Source organism: Plecotus auritus (assembly GCF_963455305.1).
Source record: "Plecotus auritus genome assembly, chromosome: 3".
Taxonomy (NCBI): domain Eukaryota; kingdom Metazoa; phylum Chordata; class Mammalia; order Chiroptera; family Vespertilionidae; genus Plecotus; species Plecotus auritus.
The window spans coordinates 138704673-138722221 of record NC_137772.1 but is presented as its reverse complement, the minus strand read 5'-3'; the positions used below and the strand labels follow the sequence as shown (position 1 = coordinate 138722221).

General features: G+C 37.6%; 1 pseudogene across 1 annotated transcript; it reads left to right on the top strand.

Annotated features, from left to right (window-relative positions):
* Positions 1-650: 650 nt before the first annotated feature.
* On the top strand, positions 651-7843 carry LOC308244189 (heterogeneous nuclear ribonucleoprotein A1-like; annotated as a pseudogene). Its single transcript has 2 exons — positions 651-790; positions 6971-7843. The product of its transcript is annotated as a heterogeneous nuclear ribonucleoprotein A1-like (transcript).
* Positions 7844-17549: the final 9706 nt, after the last annotated feature.

Here is a 17549-nt window from a genome sequence, read left to right as displayed (position 1 = left end):
AGGAAAAAAATGGCATTCATGCCAGGAGTTTTTCTCCTGAATTGTGCCCTTCCAAATAAATAAATAAATAAATAAATAAATAGATAAATAAATAAATAAATAAATAGGAAAATAATAATTATGACTACAAAATAAAGTTTAAAAGAGCAATTCTTTTCATCTTTAGAAATGGTGGAGTGTGGATATGCCTTTTCAGAGGTAAGAAAGGATCAATCTTCAGGCATACTTTTGGGATCCAATTATATTAAAAATCAAGGAAGTACAAAACAATATTATACATATGGTGATATATATTAAGTGCTTAACAACTAAAGACATATGAATACCATCTTTCAGCTCTTTTAATGTATCCCCATGGCTTATATGCATAAATATTTTTGGTGATAAAAGTGTAAGTCAAGCCCAACTAGGGTTGCTCAGTGGTTAAGCATCAACCTCTGAACCAGGAGGCCATGCTTTCATTCTGATCAGGGTTGCGGGCTTGATCCCCACTAGGGGACATGCAGAAGGCAGCCAATCAATGATTCTCTCTCATCATTGATATTTCTATCTCTCTCTTCCTCCCCCTTCCTCTCTGAAATCAATAATAATATATTTTAAAAAGTAGAAGTCAAAATTAGAGGTCTTTTATTCATGAAGGATTGGTCAAAATGGCCCTTGAATTCAACTCTGAAAATGAGCCATGTAATCAGACTGATTTCTTTTGTACAGTGAAAGAGAATGGGAAACACTTGTCAAATCAAAGAGGAAACATCAGGCCAATTCCCAAAGCAAGTGAAATAAGAGAAAGGTGGTGACGGGTAAACTATTTCAGTATGGAGGAACATGGTATCAGGGGTCCCTTAGACCTGTAATTCTTTAGGATTTTTCTTCTGGAGTTTCCATCCCTGATGTTTTTCTTGAATTCTTTTCATCAAAGAGTTGTTAACTCCAGCTGCTAACTCTCAAGTTACTTGGTGGATTTTTTACCCCAAGTGCTGTCAGTCAGTATCAGCATTAGGTATTTGAAGATATCTTACTCCTGGTGCTTGATAGAGATAAAGGCTGTGGACAGAAGTTTCTGATCTATTGCCAAAGGGGTGAAAATGTGCCTAGAAACTCAAATTGGATAGCATATTTTATTTCCTCACATACACATTGATTTTTCTGGTAGCCCTTTTATACTTTGAATACAGTTCTAAACCACTGACTCATGATATGAATTACTATAGTCTTTCCTGTGATGAATGGATAATACTCATTGTGTATAATAATATGTCTAAGGCTAAATATGTCACAAATTCCAAATAATTGACTTCCAAAGAACATTAGCATTACATCAATTTGTAACAGTAAGCTCATTCCCCTGATTTCTTTTTTCAATTACATAATGAAATTGAATAAAGCAGGTGTCAGATCCACATCTCTCTATACACTCACTTTACCAGTTCAGAGAAGAAAGGTGAATTTAATGCCAAGTTACTGACTAGGTTACTTGTTTTTGTTTTTGTTTTTTTTTGTGTGTGTGTGTGTGTGTGTGTGTTTTTATCAGATTCTATTAATTTCTCACACTATTGCGTTCCTCTGTCACCTCCATGTTGCTTAAGAGGAGACAGAGCCACAGAGTTAAAAAATATTTACTGAATTGTGAAAGCTACAGGTTTGGTACAAGTTAAATACCACAAATGATAAACATGTATATTAACCTTTCTTATTTTATGTTCTTAAATATTTTTTATGAAAAGTTGACAAAAAGAAGCTTTTTTGAAGATTTTTTATATGAATATAACCAGATAAACATTTCATCTCACTTTATTGTGATTTTCCTAATGATTTGGGGGAATTGAAGAAATGAAGTGGTATGTACAAGATAAATTCACTTATGTAAAATTTTAAAATCACAAAACAACACTATTGTCAATGGCATAGACATATATAAGAGTATAAAAATGTGCACAGAGGGCACATGCTGATATCAGGCTATGGTTACTTCTGGAGAGGCAAAAAAATGAACATCAGTTATTTAATTTAGGTTTAAAAAATTCTAACATTTGGTGTTAATTGTGAGTTGAGTAATCTGACTTTGATACTGTCTTACTACTATTTGACTCCACTTCATCTTCCTCAATAGGGTTGCTTTGTTATCTAATATAAACTCATAAATTTTAAATATGAACTTTAAAAATAATTTGCTTAGTGTTTTTAAATTTAGAAATAAATTATCTTGCTATAAAATATACATATTAAGGCTCTACTTCAAGTTACATTATATCAAGTGAGATAGAACTGAACGTGATGAAAGTGGATTATACTAATTATATCACTGAATCATTGTAGAATAGCTCTATTTCAGTGAGGTTCCTTAAGGAATTATGGAAAAATATCTGAAGAATGAATGAAATGGATAGAGGAAAAGTTTTCACTTTTTTTCCTTGAAAATAGACTTTAGGTAGCTTACAAAATTCCCTTATATCTTGAAAACAACAACACCATATTACAAATTGGTACCTGAGTTTCTGAGAACAAGAATTGTTAGAGAGCAGAAATTTTTGAGCATGCTTCCTCCTAGTCAACTTAGCCTTGAATCCTAGCTGTACCTCACAAAATAGCCTTGCAAGATAGAACATAGAACACTGTCAGCTTTCTGAAGAACAAGATGACCCTGTAAATAACATGGTCGTCAATGGCATGATCCTGACGTTGCTTGGGAAAAACTGTTTTGTCTTGGGTTGCTTGCTCTGCAAAAACAGGACGTGGTAAATGTGCTTAAAAGTGGTCCTGCACAAAGGGTTGGGGCTGCTCTCTGGACTCCCTGTGTGGAGAAAGGCAGAGCAGTTGTCAGCCGGCTAATAAAGGCTCCCCAAATTTTAATTTGGTCTGGACTCCAGTGGTCGTTCACTCGCTTTCGCTCCACAACAGAATTAAAATAGAAGCCGAAACCGGTGTGGCTCAGTGGATAGAGCATCGGCCTGCGGACTGAAGGGTCCCGGGTTCGATTCCAGTCAGGGGCATGTACCTTGGCTGCGGGCACATCCCCAGTGGGGGGTGTGCAGGAGGCAGCTGATCGATGTTTTTCTCTCATCGATGTTTCTAGCTTTCTATCCCTCTCCCTTCCTCTCTGTAAAAATATCAATAAAATATATTTTAAAAATAAATAAATAAAATAAAATAGAAAATAAAATTAATATAAATGCTGGCTTTTTCATTAATGTAAAGGATTACCTTTAATAGAGGGCCTCCAACTTTCAATTAGCCAAACACCCTCTAGGATTAAAAAAAAAAGTTTCAGAATTAAAATGAGTAATATTCTAAATTGAGATCTAACAAAATGGTGTTATCCTTTTTTTTTATTTAATTTTAGTCTAGCATAACAAAGAATATTCAAATGTAGATTTGGAACTTACCAATGTTCTTATAACTTTAAATGAGAGTCATTATTACAATTCCACTGATTTACAACATTGCTATAAGAACTGATCAACATCAACACCAATTTAATAAGAACATTAATTTCATATGCAACTATGTGTGATAAAATAGAAGAAAATCAATTAGAGCAATTATCATTGTCTTCATCATTATGATCATCTTTACCATAATAATGACCAACATTTTTTAAACTCTTCATAGCTGGCAAAGTGCTTTCATTTTTGGTACCTCTCACATCTCACAATCTCCTTGTGTACACCGTGTTATTTATTCCCCTAGAATTGAAAAAATTTTAAAAATACAGAAAAGTAAAAGTAATAGCAAATAAGAAGATATTGTTTCACGTCTGGTGGCATTTTAAAGTGATCAATGCAGGAGAAGGGCCCTGGAGGAAGGAAGTCAGGAAGATGTGTTGTTAGTTGAGCAATGGGATTGTGACTATTTTAAATCTCTAATGCTTGGTTAGAAACTGCCCAAATAACATTAAAATACATGGAGAAATATATATTTTTAACTAATTATTATGAAAACATTTGACTTGTTCTAAAGGAAAATGTTATAATAAATTCACATGTAACCATCAGCAATCTTGTTTTCTCTATATCCCTACCCAGGCCTCACATAATACATACTAGATTATTTTGAAGCAAAACTAAGGTATCAGGTCATTTCATTTAAGAAAATGAAAATATATTTTATAAATGAAAACAATTCATTTGAATTGAATGTGGATTTACATAGAAAAAAATACTCTTTGATCCAATCACTCACAATTGGTATTTTATTTATTTATTTATTTATTTTGGGGGGGGGATTTATTTTCAAATTCCTGTACAAACTTGGCCCTCTTCTGTCTGTGTGAATAACATATTCTACCTGACATTTAATAATGTTGCAAATTTTCCCTGAGGCTAACCAAAGGTTTTGTATATTTTCATTTATGTGATACAGCCTTGAGTAAAATGGATTCATATAAATGTTCATTGGATGACTGATACATGGATAAAGTGATATAAACATGGCTAATTTTGGGTAGATGACCACAGTAGACAAGTGTTCATCCAACTCCTGTTAGCCAAGACACTCAATTTTTAACACTGCCACAAACAACTTAGTGATCTTGAGCGAGTCAGATAACTTTTATGGACCCTTTGGTCTCACTAATAAAGGGTTTATATGCTAGATTACCTCTAAAATGGATAGATATTACAGTTTTCAACACTAAATTCCGTTATTCTTTTTTTAAGTACTTTATTTCTTACTTCCACTGTACATATTCAGTATTTTGAGGCCAAGAGTCCTTGTTCAACAGTGACTCTAACTTCATTTAAATAAGCTTTATTCCCTATGCAAGATAGGTATGCCAAATATAGAAAAGGAGCAATGATGGACAGGAAGTCAGCAGTAATTATAGTGAGCAAATCAATTTTCAAGGAGAGGACTTGAACACTGAAAGCAAAACCATTATATCTATCAAATCTATGAACTTACATAATTTGATCTTTCTTTAAATGTTGAATTCAAATTGACTGTTATCAATTTATTTGGTGATAACCCCAGGTAAATATATGTGGCATTGTACTTATATTAAACTCTAAAAGTTTAATATCAATAAGTGGGTTATTATTTTTAGTAGATATTTTCCTATTATTTTCACTGCTGAAATCCAATGTGAAATATAAATGTTAAAAATACAGAAATTGTGTTTTAGAATTTTTAGAGATTTTTAAAGAATATATTGGCTTTTAAAAAAAAAAGTCTGTCCAGTGATGAAACACAAAGAAGGAGAAGCCACCTATTTCCTGAAAGTTACTTTTAGAAAAGAAGGTCATCAAAGCTGAGTTATATTGTTGCCTTTGGCAATGCTTTGTGATGGTCCTTGAGCACCTATTTATTATTCGCTCATCATATATTAAAACATGAAGAGAAATCTGAAAATAGTTTTAATATTCTAAATAACATTAGCTTTTATTCACATTAGTTTTACCTGGCCTAGGAATCAGTTACTGCAAAAACCATTATGCTTTGCAGTATTTTCCTGTATGGCTAAGAATACTAATACCAAACTCATTTCTCAAGAGTTGAAGATAGAGCTTTTCAAAGATTAGTGGAGACAGAATTCCAAAAAAAATATTTTAAGCACCAACAACCAAAAATCCAAGAGAGGAAATGGTTCTCCTTGGGAACAACAAAACAGAGAGATGCATATAGGTACTCAAATACACACACACACCCACACACACACACACTCACACACACACATTTCTAACTCATTCAAAAAGTAACTGAACCATGCTTTTGCTTATAGAGAACAAAAATATTTTTTGAAAAAATATTCTCACGCTCTAACTTTAGCTTGTTTCTATTATTCACATAGGATGCATCATACTCAAAAGAATGACCAGGGAACTTTTGAAAGATTAGAAGGTATGCTAAAGCAGTTATTATGTGTAAATATACTATTTGAGCACCTTTATGTAATGGAAAAATCAGACATGGACTTAACATTTTAGCATTCAAGGTGAAACCTTAGGCATCTTGAACATCTGTGGCAAAGATTAAGAGACTTCAGTCTTATCAACTTGATGGTAACAACTTCAAGAAAAATATTTACCCATCAGATATGTTTTATCAGTCAGCAGTCTTAATGAATTGTATTTTGGATAATTTATAAAATTATTTTAACAGACTGTCAAATCTCAGAGGGAAGGTGGGGGGCAGGGTGGGAAGAAATCAACCAAAGAACTTGTATGTATATATTTATAACCCATGGACACAAACAATAGGATGGTGAAGACTGGGGCCTGGGAGTGGGGGGAGGGAGTGTCTAGATGGGGTCTTTGGGGGGGGGGGTGGTGGGAGGAACATATGTAATACTTTCAATAATAGAGATTTTTAAAATTATTTTAGCTTATATATAGAAAATCACTGTGTCCAAGATATAGCTTTAGACTGAACTATCTCATTTGTAACAAAATTGAGGAAATATTTTAAGAAAATTATAAAAACTTCATTTTTAAAGGACAATGATGTGGACATATATTTAAGAAATAATTTTCTTAATTTTCTATTTTTCCTCCTTAATTATTTAAATTTAGATATTTTATAACTTAATTTTGAAATGTCTTCCTGAACTTAAACCCAAATTTCCAGGCAATGAAAAAGCATTAAAGCTCTCTAAGTACTTCAAGAATACGTAATCACTTCATCACTGCAATAACTTGAGGGGAAGATTAAAAAGGCTTTTTGAAAATGGTATAGTAAGTTGTGGTAAATAAATTAAAGCTCTGTGATATACATAAAAACCCTAAAATGTTTATTGTGTGAGAATAGTGGGAAAATTGGTAAGGCAAAGAGTTGAGGGATGCAGTTCAGCAGCTGAACACAGAACACTTGCCTGGAAGTCTGCATTTCAAAGGTACACCTCCATTACAAAATCTACTGTATACAGAACTTTGAAAAAAAAAAATCTGTGCATGCTGCCAGTGGACCAAGTCTCCCCTCTTGCAGTCTTCGTGTCTAAGTTCCCTAAAGAGCTCGAATAGAATCTTTGTATCAGCAGTTTGAGCTTTGAAACATCTAATGAGAGTATGAGGGGACATGCTGAGCAGTGGAAATGCTCACAGACTGTATGGTGATGAGAGATCCTAACAAGCTTTGGGTTTGCCATGTGTGCCACTGTGGAGGATGTGGATGCAGCCATGAATGCAAGGCCACGTGAGGTGGATGGAAGAGTTGTGGGACAAGAGAGGGCTATCTCAAGAGAAGATTCTCAAAGGCCTGGTGCCCACGACTGTGAAAAAGATATTTGCTGGTGGCATTAACGAAGACACTGAAGAACATCATCTAAGAGATTATTTTTAACATATGGGAAAATTGAAGTGATTGAAATCATGACTGAGACAGTAGCAAGAAGAAAGGCTTTGCTTTTGTAACCTTGACGACCATGACTCTGTAGACAAGATTGTCACTCAGAAACACCACAGCTTGAATGGCCACAACTGTGAACTAAGGGAAAACCTAGCTAAGCAAGAGATGGCTAGTGCTTCATCCAGCCAAAGAGGTCAAAGTGGTTCTGGAAACTTCAGGCATTGTCATGGAGGTGGTTTGGGAGGGAATGACAACTTCAGTCATGGAGGAAATTTTAAGTGGTCAAGGTGGCAGCCATAGTAGTGGTGGATATGGTGGCAGTGAAGAATGGCTGTAGTGGACTTGGTAATGATGGAAGCAGTTTGGGAGGTGGTGGAAGCCACAGTGATTTTGGCAATTACAACAATCAATCTTCAACTTTTGGACCATGAAAAAAGGAAACTTTGGAGGGAGAAGCTCTGGCCCCTATGGTGGTGAAGGCCGATACTTTGCCAAACCACAAAACCAAGATGGCTAGGGCCACTCCAGCAGTAGCAGTAGCCATGGCAGTGGCAGGAGGTTTTAATTACTGCCAGGAAACAAAGCTTAGCAAGAGAGGAGAGCCAGAGAAGCTACAGTTTATAATGGATTCCTGAACTCAGCCAAGAACAGTGATGGCAGGGTCTAGCTGAACAAAGAACATGTGTTAGGTAATACTCATGTGTATGGGCAAAAAACTCAAGGACTGTATTTGTGACTAATTGTATAAAAGGTTATTTTAGTTTCTGTTCTGTGGAAAGTGTAAAACATTATAACAAAGAGTTTTAATGTAGATTTTTTTTTTTGCAACCATGCTATTCATCGCTAAATGTATTAGTCTGATCATGATGCTGAATAAATGTGTCTTTAAAAAAATTCTATGATGTCAAGTGCTTGCTGTAGTCATAGCAATGCATTTATGGTGGCTATTTGAGTAAGAGCTAAATGTTACAGCTAAAATCTCATCAAAAAAACCCTTTGTGTCTATTAAAAACCTAAATATGAATAAATGTGCCATTTTCTGGCTGTGATGGTTTTTGTTGTCAGCTAATGGAAAATTGTTTTGAGTAAATAAAAATACATCTTGATAGCTAGTACATTTCTATCTCTTTGGGCCTACAAGACCCTGTGTCTATTAAGTTTTTCTTCAAGCTTAAGCTTAATCCTATCTATTCCATTATCCCCCTCCCCACAGTACTTTCTTACCTCTGGAACTTGGTTAAAAAGAACATGAAGCTAAAAATCAAAACAAAAAACAAACAAACAAACAAACCCTAGCCAGTTTGGCTTAGTGGATAGAGAGTCAGCCTGTGGACCAAAGGGTCCCAGGGTTTGATTCCAGGCAAAGGCACGTGTTTCTCTCACATAGATGTTTCTCTCTGTCTTTCCCTCTCTCTTCCACTCTCCCTAAAAATCAATGGAAAAATATCCTCAGGTGAGGATTTTAAAAAAAGAACATGAGAACATGAAGCTCCAGGTTCAACCAAATAATCAAAAGGCACTAAGTAGTCTGAGGGAAGTATGTTCTGAGTAAATTTATCTTGTACTTGAGTGCCTTCATAAACCATCTATTTTAGTAGAACTAAGTGGTACTATTAACAGTAGAAATCTGCTTTCTGTACTTTATTGAGTCCTTGAATTAATTCATGTGCCAGCCCTGGAAATGGCTGCAATAGACAGGCAGATACAAAACATGCTTTCAGTGAAATGATTGCTTAAAGGAGAACAGTTTCAAAAGAAGTAGGAAGTTAAAATGAGAGAAAAAAAAACTAAATTGTAGTCATATTATGAAATAATCCAATAATATCTTTCCTTTGACACAGGCACCTAAACTTGTAATTTCTGTTGTGTTTGGACACTACTTAGAAGTGGATAAGAAGAACACACTCACATACACCCTTACTTTCTTTCTCAGCAGTGAGATCCCTTTTCTAGAAAAGGGAAATTACTGAACCAAGGTGAAAATACAAAAGGGTAAATGCCATGCTAGATCAGACAAGAGGTTTTTATCTAGCCCCCATATTTTCAAAATGTGAGATGCATATTCCTGGTTGTATCTGAAATAATTTGAGATGTAACAAAGACATGGCATTGACTTGTATAGTGAGGAATATTTAGTTTTCTATACTCTTAATCCTTTTGTTGACCCCATAAGTTGTCCTTGTATTTTCTATTTTTATTTTTGGAATATGTAGTTAATATCGCTTTAATATTTGTTAATTGTTCTTTATAAAAATGGAAGCAGACCTCAGCTCCGAATCTTCATCAGGCAACAGTATCCAGTTATAGTTCAGTATATATTTTTAACTTTAGTAATGACTTAGTTACAGTCTTTATTTACAATGACAAATCAAAATCTTATTCAAAATAAATAAGTTGAATACACAGGAGTTGGATAAAGAGTCAACAGTACATTGACATTTTCTTCCAAAATGCTAACTTTTGAGGATATGAGATATGAAATATAAATAGTATCTTGACTTTACTATAATTACCTTTAAAAATTACAAATTAATCAGTAAAGAAGGATAATTTTAAAAGTTTCTTGACTGATACTAGGTATTTCATAGCTAGAAATCTTATACTCTATTAATTTTAAGGCTAGAAATGAATATTTTTTAAAAGCCAGTCCTAGTTAAGAACCTTAAGATTTATAGCTTGTAAATCCAAGATTTGAAGCTTTTATCCATCTGACAACAAAAACTTAAAGTCATCCCTCACATTTGTCTTCATCCTTCTGCAGCATCTCCTATTGTGTCAGCTAAATGAAGCATTTACAGGCAGAACCAAGGGAGTTGGGACCACTGGAGTTCAGAAATAGTCCCATTCATTTATTCAGTCACTGTTTTCTCCTTCAATCAGCCAGTATTATGAATCTCTCTGTTGTGAAGCTCTATGTTATAAAATGAAGACATAAAGCAAAGCATGATATGTGATCTCAAAAATATAGTAGTTGCAAAACAAATTACATTTGACTTACAAATGTATTTTTGTTTATCAATGCAAAGGATAAGAAAAAGTGGGTATTAAAGTTTTTGGGTTTCTTTTCCTGAAGGACATGCTATATTAAAGTCAATAGCTCTCCACCATTTCCTGTTAGCTGTATTCCTGCTCTGCCCCCTCATATCATTGAACGGATGATCTCAAGTTTAGAATACAGTGGAGAGTCTATGTTTTTGAGGTGTTTGTTTAATTATACAAACTGAATAAACTGACCTGCAAAGACTACCGAGTGTTGTGGGAACATGCAGAAGGGCATCCAACCGATCGTGGTATAAGTGAAAACTGAAATAAATTTTAAAAAACAAGTAACTGTTATCCCAGTGAAAGGATAATACAGAGAAAAAAAATGGTTTCTTAACCAAAAAGAACAACACATAAAAAGACTTAGCAGCTCAAGGTAGATACTATGCTGTAGCATTACACATAGTAAAGCTCTATGAGAAAAGAGGAGCAAAAGAGGAGTTGAAGTCTAAAGGAGAGAGTCTGAAGACGGATTAAGAAAGGCCTTTTATATCATAACTAGAAGCCCGGTGCACAAAATTTATGCATGGGGGTGGGGGTGTGTGTCCTTCAGCCCAGCCTACACCCTCTCCAATCCAGGACTGCTGGCTCCCAACTGCTCGCCTGCCTGCCAGCCTGATCACCCCCTAACCACTCCCCTGCCAGCCTGATTGACGCCTAACTGCTCCCCTGCTGGTCTGATCCCCCCCCAACTGTCTCCTCTGCAGGCCTGATCACCCACAACTGCCCTCCCCTGCTGGCCATCTTGTGTCCACATGGGGGCAGCCATCTTGTGTATTGGCATGATGGTCAATTTGCATATTGCCTCTTTATTATATAGGACTAGAAGCCTGGTGCATGAATTTGTGCATGGGTGGGGACCCTCGACCTGGCCAGCAATCAGGGCCCTCTTGCCCAGTCCTGACGGGACTGATTGGGCTAATCGGGGCCATTTGGCTGCATCGGGAGCATCTGACCCCTGGTGGTCATAGCGACTGGTCAACCGGTTGAGTGGTGGACCGGTCATAATGGTCGCATAGGCTATTATATATATAGATAAAGGGTTTGGGACTTATCTGAAAGCAGCAGGTTGATACTAATGGTAGCTCCTATTTTCCTAGGTAACAACCAGCTTGAAGATAATCAAAGGTTTGATGATGACACTATTTTCTGCTCTGGCCCCAAACCTTGTTGATCTTCAGGACTCTAAGTCCCCTCCTCTTTCCCTTACTTTGGGTCCTGAGTTAATTTCACTATCCTCTTCGGCATTTTCTCTTTTGGGCTTCTTTCCTCCGGCATCCTGAAAGTTATTCAGCCAAGGGCGCCAAGTCACATCAGATGACTAAATCAGGTACCTTAGCCTCCAAGCTGCTCTTTCACATCAGAGTTCTGGAAGAAGCTGAAAGTAGATTAAGGTTCAAGATGATTGTGGTTTCCCTTGGCATTTCTTTCTTCCTCTCCTCTAGTTTCTTTCTACCTACTATTATTCAGTGAGGACTAGGATATTTTTTTTCTTTTGTAATCAGCTAAAGTGCTCCTCCAATATACCTTATTTCAAAAATTGAATTTAAAAAAAGCATTTTGTTAATACCAAAAAGATAACATGCTTCAAAATAAAAGAAAACATTCAGAGTATCATTTCTATGTTTAAATTGATTGTTAAAATGACAAATATTAAGATAATCATTTTTCCTCTGTGCTTCGTGTCTTAACACCACAGGTTAGAAAATTAAGGCAGTCTGTCCTTTCTATGTCAGGTTTGACTGTATCTTCTTTCTATGGCTTTAGTGAAAATTTATAAGCACTTGGACTGAGGTTTAACACCCCAAATAAAAAGTTAATAAGAATTAGGAAAACCATCACTTATGAGTGCTGGTCATAGCTCCAGAAAGTCTTTAAGAAACTCTCAAAATAGATGGGCTTTTTTTTGTCATTTTAGAATTATTTTATTTGGATTAATTTAATCTTGATTTTTCACTGCCCTTCTTGAAATCTGTCATTGGTTTCTCATAAACTTCAAGATAAACAAAAAACTCTAACCAAGGCATGTAACGTTGTAATGGTTCATTCATTCATTGATGTACTCATCATCCAATAATTATTTATTGAGCACCTACTATGTCATGCTCTTTACTAGTTTTATTGCCCATCTGGTTTCTGCTTAGCTTTTAGGCCAGGGGTGGGCAAACTTTTTGACTCGAGGGCCACAATGGGTTCTTAAACTGGAGCGGAGGGCTGGAACAAAAGCATAGATGGAGTGTTTGTGTGAACTAATATAAATTCAAAGTAAAGGAGCTGAGGGGAGAGCAAGAGAACCCTCCGCTCTTTCGGCTCCGCGGGCCGGATAGAACAGCCGAATGTAGTTTACCCACGGCTGTTTTAGGCCTTTCTCCCCCTCTGTTCCCACTCATACTCTTCATGACAGCCATCCTAACTTACCCGAAATTCCCTAAGCATGCTCAGCTTAGTCAGACATCCTCCACATCATCCCTATCCTGTTTCTATGCCAACAATGCCTTTTACCTCCTACATAGTAATTCAACAACTGATGACATGGGTTTTTTTGTTGTTGTTTTTTAATATACATTCCTTCTCCACTGGTGTGTCTCAGTTGGTTGGAGCATCCTTCCATACACCAGAAGGTCATGGGTTTGATTCTGGTCAAGGCACATACCTAGGTTGTGGGTTTGGTCTTGTGTAGGGTGTGTACAGGAGGCAACCGATCAATGTTTTTTTCTCCCCCTTCCTCTCTCCAAAAATCAATAAACATAAAAATACCATTATTAAAAACACAAATTCCAGGCACCCAACCTCAATGATTTGGATTCAGTAGATTTCCAGAGAAACCTGAAAATCTCATATATATCAAACACAGGGATTGAGATAATCAGGGTGATTTTGAAACAACCTTATTCCTTCAGGCTCAGCTTAGTTATCATATCCATTAACAACATTAGTTGACCTCATCGGTTTTCTTAAAATATCCTATTATGTATTCTATAACAACAGTTGTACTCCTCAAACTGTACTCAAGATAATTATATTTTAGGTATTTGTTTTTGTCTTCTGACTCTGAAAAACTGACTGTCCTGTTTATACTCTATCCTCAGTGATGAGTACAATGCAGGCATGCAGAATCCTGGATCAATTTTATTCAAGGAATGAATAAGCTTAAAGACCATTATATTTAATTACATTATGATGCCTTAAGAAATAGTGGAGACTTTTCAGTGTCTAGACAATTACTGACTTTTGTCAGCACTGACTAACTGAAAAGTAAATAAGACAATCTTGCATATTTCACTCCCAGCTACCTCTTCACCTAAATGCAGCTGTATAAATGAGCCAAGGTAAACATAAGAGGAACTACCAGTCAACTAACTTACTAATTATTAAATATAATAAAGTGTCATTTTTTGGTATGCAACTGAGATTTTTATACAGTAATAGTTAATAGTCTGATATGATCTTCATTCCAAAAATCGATGCAAATGACTACAAATGCAAATACTAATAAATTAACATAGATGGCAATTCTCAGAGTTGAGTTAAACATATCTTTAAAATTAAAGTTCTTAAGGTTGATTATGCCTTTCATATAAATATGCCTTTCATATAAATATGCCTTTCATATAAATATGATTATGGCTTCATATAAATATGAAGTATTTTATATTACAAATCAGCTTTTTTAAAATAGGGCTTATACCAGTTTTTTACTTTGCTGCCCATTTTGATTGCTCTGACTGCCCCTCATGATTCAAATAGTTGTGAAGGACTGAGAAAAAGTCTTCCACTTTTAATATATTTATGTTACTTCTTTGTATTTTCTGCTATTATTTTCCATATATTTGATGATAACTTATTGAGAACATAAAGGTTTTTTTAATATACTCTTGTAATTTTGACTGTTTATTCATTGTGATAAAGTAACCTTTAGCCTGATTTAATGCCTTTGGATTTGATTTTGATTGCACTCATCCTTGTAAGGTAAAAATCACACTCAACCAAGTGACACTTATAATACCCCTAAACTGTCCATATATCCCACATGCATAATTTTATTTTATATATAAAGTAAGCACAGTAATTTTTATGCACACTGAAGTTTGATAAACACTAATCTGAGAAAGGAATAAACTAAGTATCTCTTTGCAGCTGTTCAAGTAATCAAACCATTCTGCATTTAGAATAACCCTAAAATTGCAAAAGAGCATGAAGATGTGTGGAGAGCTTCAAAATGTTTCTCTTCTGCCTACAGGATTAATTTTATGCTGCATTATTATTAATCCTAAATAAGTTTTTCTTAAAAATCAACAGTTGATTTTTCTTTTTATTGAATAACATCCTATCTAATAAAGAGGGAATATGCTAATTGACCATCACTCCATCACAAAGATGGCTGCAACCACAGCTGAAGCCAAGTTCCCATAAGGAGCCTTAACGAGCAATCAACAGGGACCTGAGGTTACGCCCTCCCCTGCCCCCATAGGGCTTGACAGGGGCCCTCAGGCCGCATCCCCCACCTGGCAGGGCTTGACAGGGGACCTCAGGCCATGCCCCCCACCCAGCAGGGCTTGACAGGGGACCTGAGGCCATGCCCCCCACCTGATGGGGCTTGATGGGGTACCTCAAAGTGAACTTCCCATCCTGGTGCTGGGCTAGGGGACCTCAGGCTGCTCCCTCAACCCCAGTGCCAGGCTGGGGGACCTCAGGCCGTGCCCCCCACCAGGTGGGGCTTGACAGGGGACTTCAGGCCACACACCCCCACCCTGGAACCAGGCCAGGGGACCTCAGACCACACCCCGGCCCAGTGGAGCTTAACGGGAGACCTCAGGCTATGCTCCCTGCCCCAGCATTGGGCCAGGGGACCTGAGGCTGCACCCTCCTGCATGGCTGGGCTTGACTGGGGACCTTAGGCCATGCCCCCCACCCAGCAGGTCTTGACAGAGGACCTCAAGGTGCACCCCCAGTGCTGGATTGGGGGAACTCAGGCCATGCCCCCACCCCAGCACTGGGCAGGGGACCTGAGGCTGCACCCCCCTGCCTGGCTGGGCTTGACAGGGGACCTCAGGCCGCGCCTTCTGCCTTGGCACCAGGCTGGGGGACCTGAGGCCACGCCCCCCCGCCTGGCGGGGCTTGATGGGGAACCTCAAGGTGCGCTTCCCATCCTGGTGCTGGGCTAGGGGACCTCAGGCTGCTCCCCCTGCCTGGCGGGGCTTGATGGGGGAACTCAGGCCGCACACCCTGCACAGCAGGGCTTGACGGGGGACCTGAGGCTGTGCCCCCCTCCCAGTGCCAGATCGGGGGACCTGAGGCTGCGCCCCCTCACCTTGCAGGGCTTGATGAGGGACCTTAGGCCATGCCCCCCACCCAGTGGGGCTTGACAGGGGATCTCAGGCCATGTCCCCCACCTGTCAGGGCTTGACAGGAGACCTCAAGGCACACCCCCCACCTAGGTCTGGGCTAGGAGACCTCAGTCCATGCCCCCCATCCTGGCATTGGGCCAGGGGACCTGAGGCTATGTCCCCTGCCCGGCTTGACAAGGATGGGACTGGCCAGGCCTGAATCTAGCCCAATGGGGGCAGGGCCGGCTGGATCTGGGTCTCACACAATTTTGAGGCACATGTGGGTGGGTGGGGACTTGACTCTGGGTCCCGTGGTGTGCCCCAGACTCTGACAGGAGGAAGGTTTTCATATACATTTTACTAATTTTCTTTCATGTCTGACACTTCTATTATAGAGAAAGGGCAAATAGCAATATTAAATTATTTCCTCTAATTAATCCCCTTTTAATGTGCACAAATTTTGTGCACCGGGACACTAGTTGGTTAATAAAATTATATGTTTCAGGTTAACAATTCTAGTATACCACATTTGTATATTGTATTGTGTGTTCATCACCCCAAGTCAAGTCTCCTTCCAACACTATTTACACCCCCCCATCTTTACCCTCTTATCATGTCCCCCCCCCACCTGCCTTTCCTTTTGGTAATCACTATACTGTTGTCTGTGTCTATGAGATTTTTTTTTCTTTGCTTAATCCCTTCACTTTTTCACCCACCCCTAAGGCTTCTCCCTTCTAACAGCTGTCAATGTGTCTTCTGTATCTATGTTTGTTTCTATTTTATTAGTTAACTTATTTGAAAATCAACAGCTTTTATAATGTGATACTGAATTTCACTTTAAGGAAGGGTAGCATTTAAATATATCTTAGTTAAATAAATACCCCTATGATAAAACTCCATTGAATTGTAATTCCTACATTTTTTTCTTAGTTTTTCCCTACTATATTTTTGTCCAACTGTTTTTTGTTTTTGTTTTTGATTTTTTAGAGAGGAAGGGAGAGGGAGAGAGACAAAAACATCAATGATGAGAGAGAATCATCGATTGGTGACAGGTAATTGAACTGCAACCACCAGGTTCACAGGTTGATGCTCAACCGCTGAGCTATGCCAGCCGGGTTGTCCAACTGTTTTATAGAGGCTTTCTTAATAATTGACATTAAAAAACTATACATATTTAAAGTGTAAATTTTGATACCTTTATGAAAGTGAAAGGAATTTTAGAGACAAGACAGGCAGTGTTAGGGAATAAAGAGGGTCCATGAGAGTGGGATGCATATATGAAGGGCAGAAATAGCTCCAAGACATGAAAATGCTTTCACAGAAGATAAAGAAAATTCACAGGATACTGGGAAGAAGGAAACATATTTTCAGAGAGGATAGAGGAATGTTGCAAGATAAGGAGGAGAGAAAGAGGGAAGCACCATGTGGGCTTTGAGCTTGAAACTGATACTATGTAGAAGAGTGACCAATGGGGTTCCTAAATTAAGGAAAAGTCCAATTAGAAAGGGTCAGGTTCAGACAAAGAACTAGAGCCTTTATAAACCTGGAGACAAAGAGACTCAGGAGATGTTGGATTTTTTTATTTTATTTTTCCATTAGCGAGAGAGAGAGAGAGCAGGGTTTGTTTGTTTTTGTTTTTGTTTGTTTGTTTTCTATTTAGGGGTCCCTACCCAATGGGTCTCATTTGGGGACCCCTTCCTTGGGAAAGTTTGCATATGTTTCCAATAAACTTCCACATTTTTATTAAAGAAGCCTTTAGTCTGCAAGTTTATTCTTTAACTTCATTGGACAAGGACCCATAGAAGAAGAATCTGCATCCTGAACCCCACATTGCAAAAGAATTACCACCATCAAAATAATTCTGGTATCAATAAGCCCAAAAAGTTTTCCTGTGATCCCCTG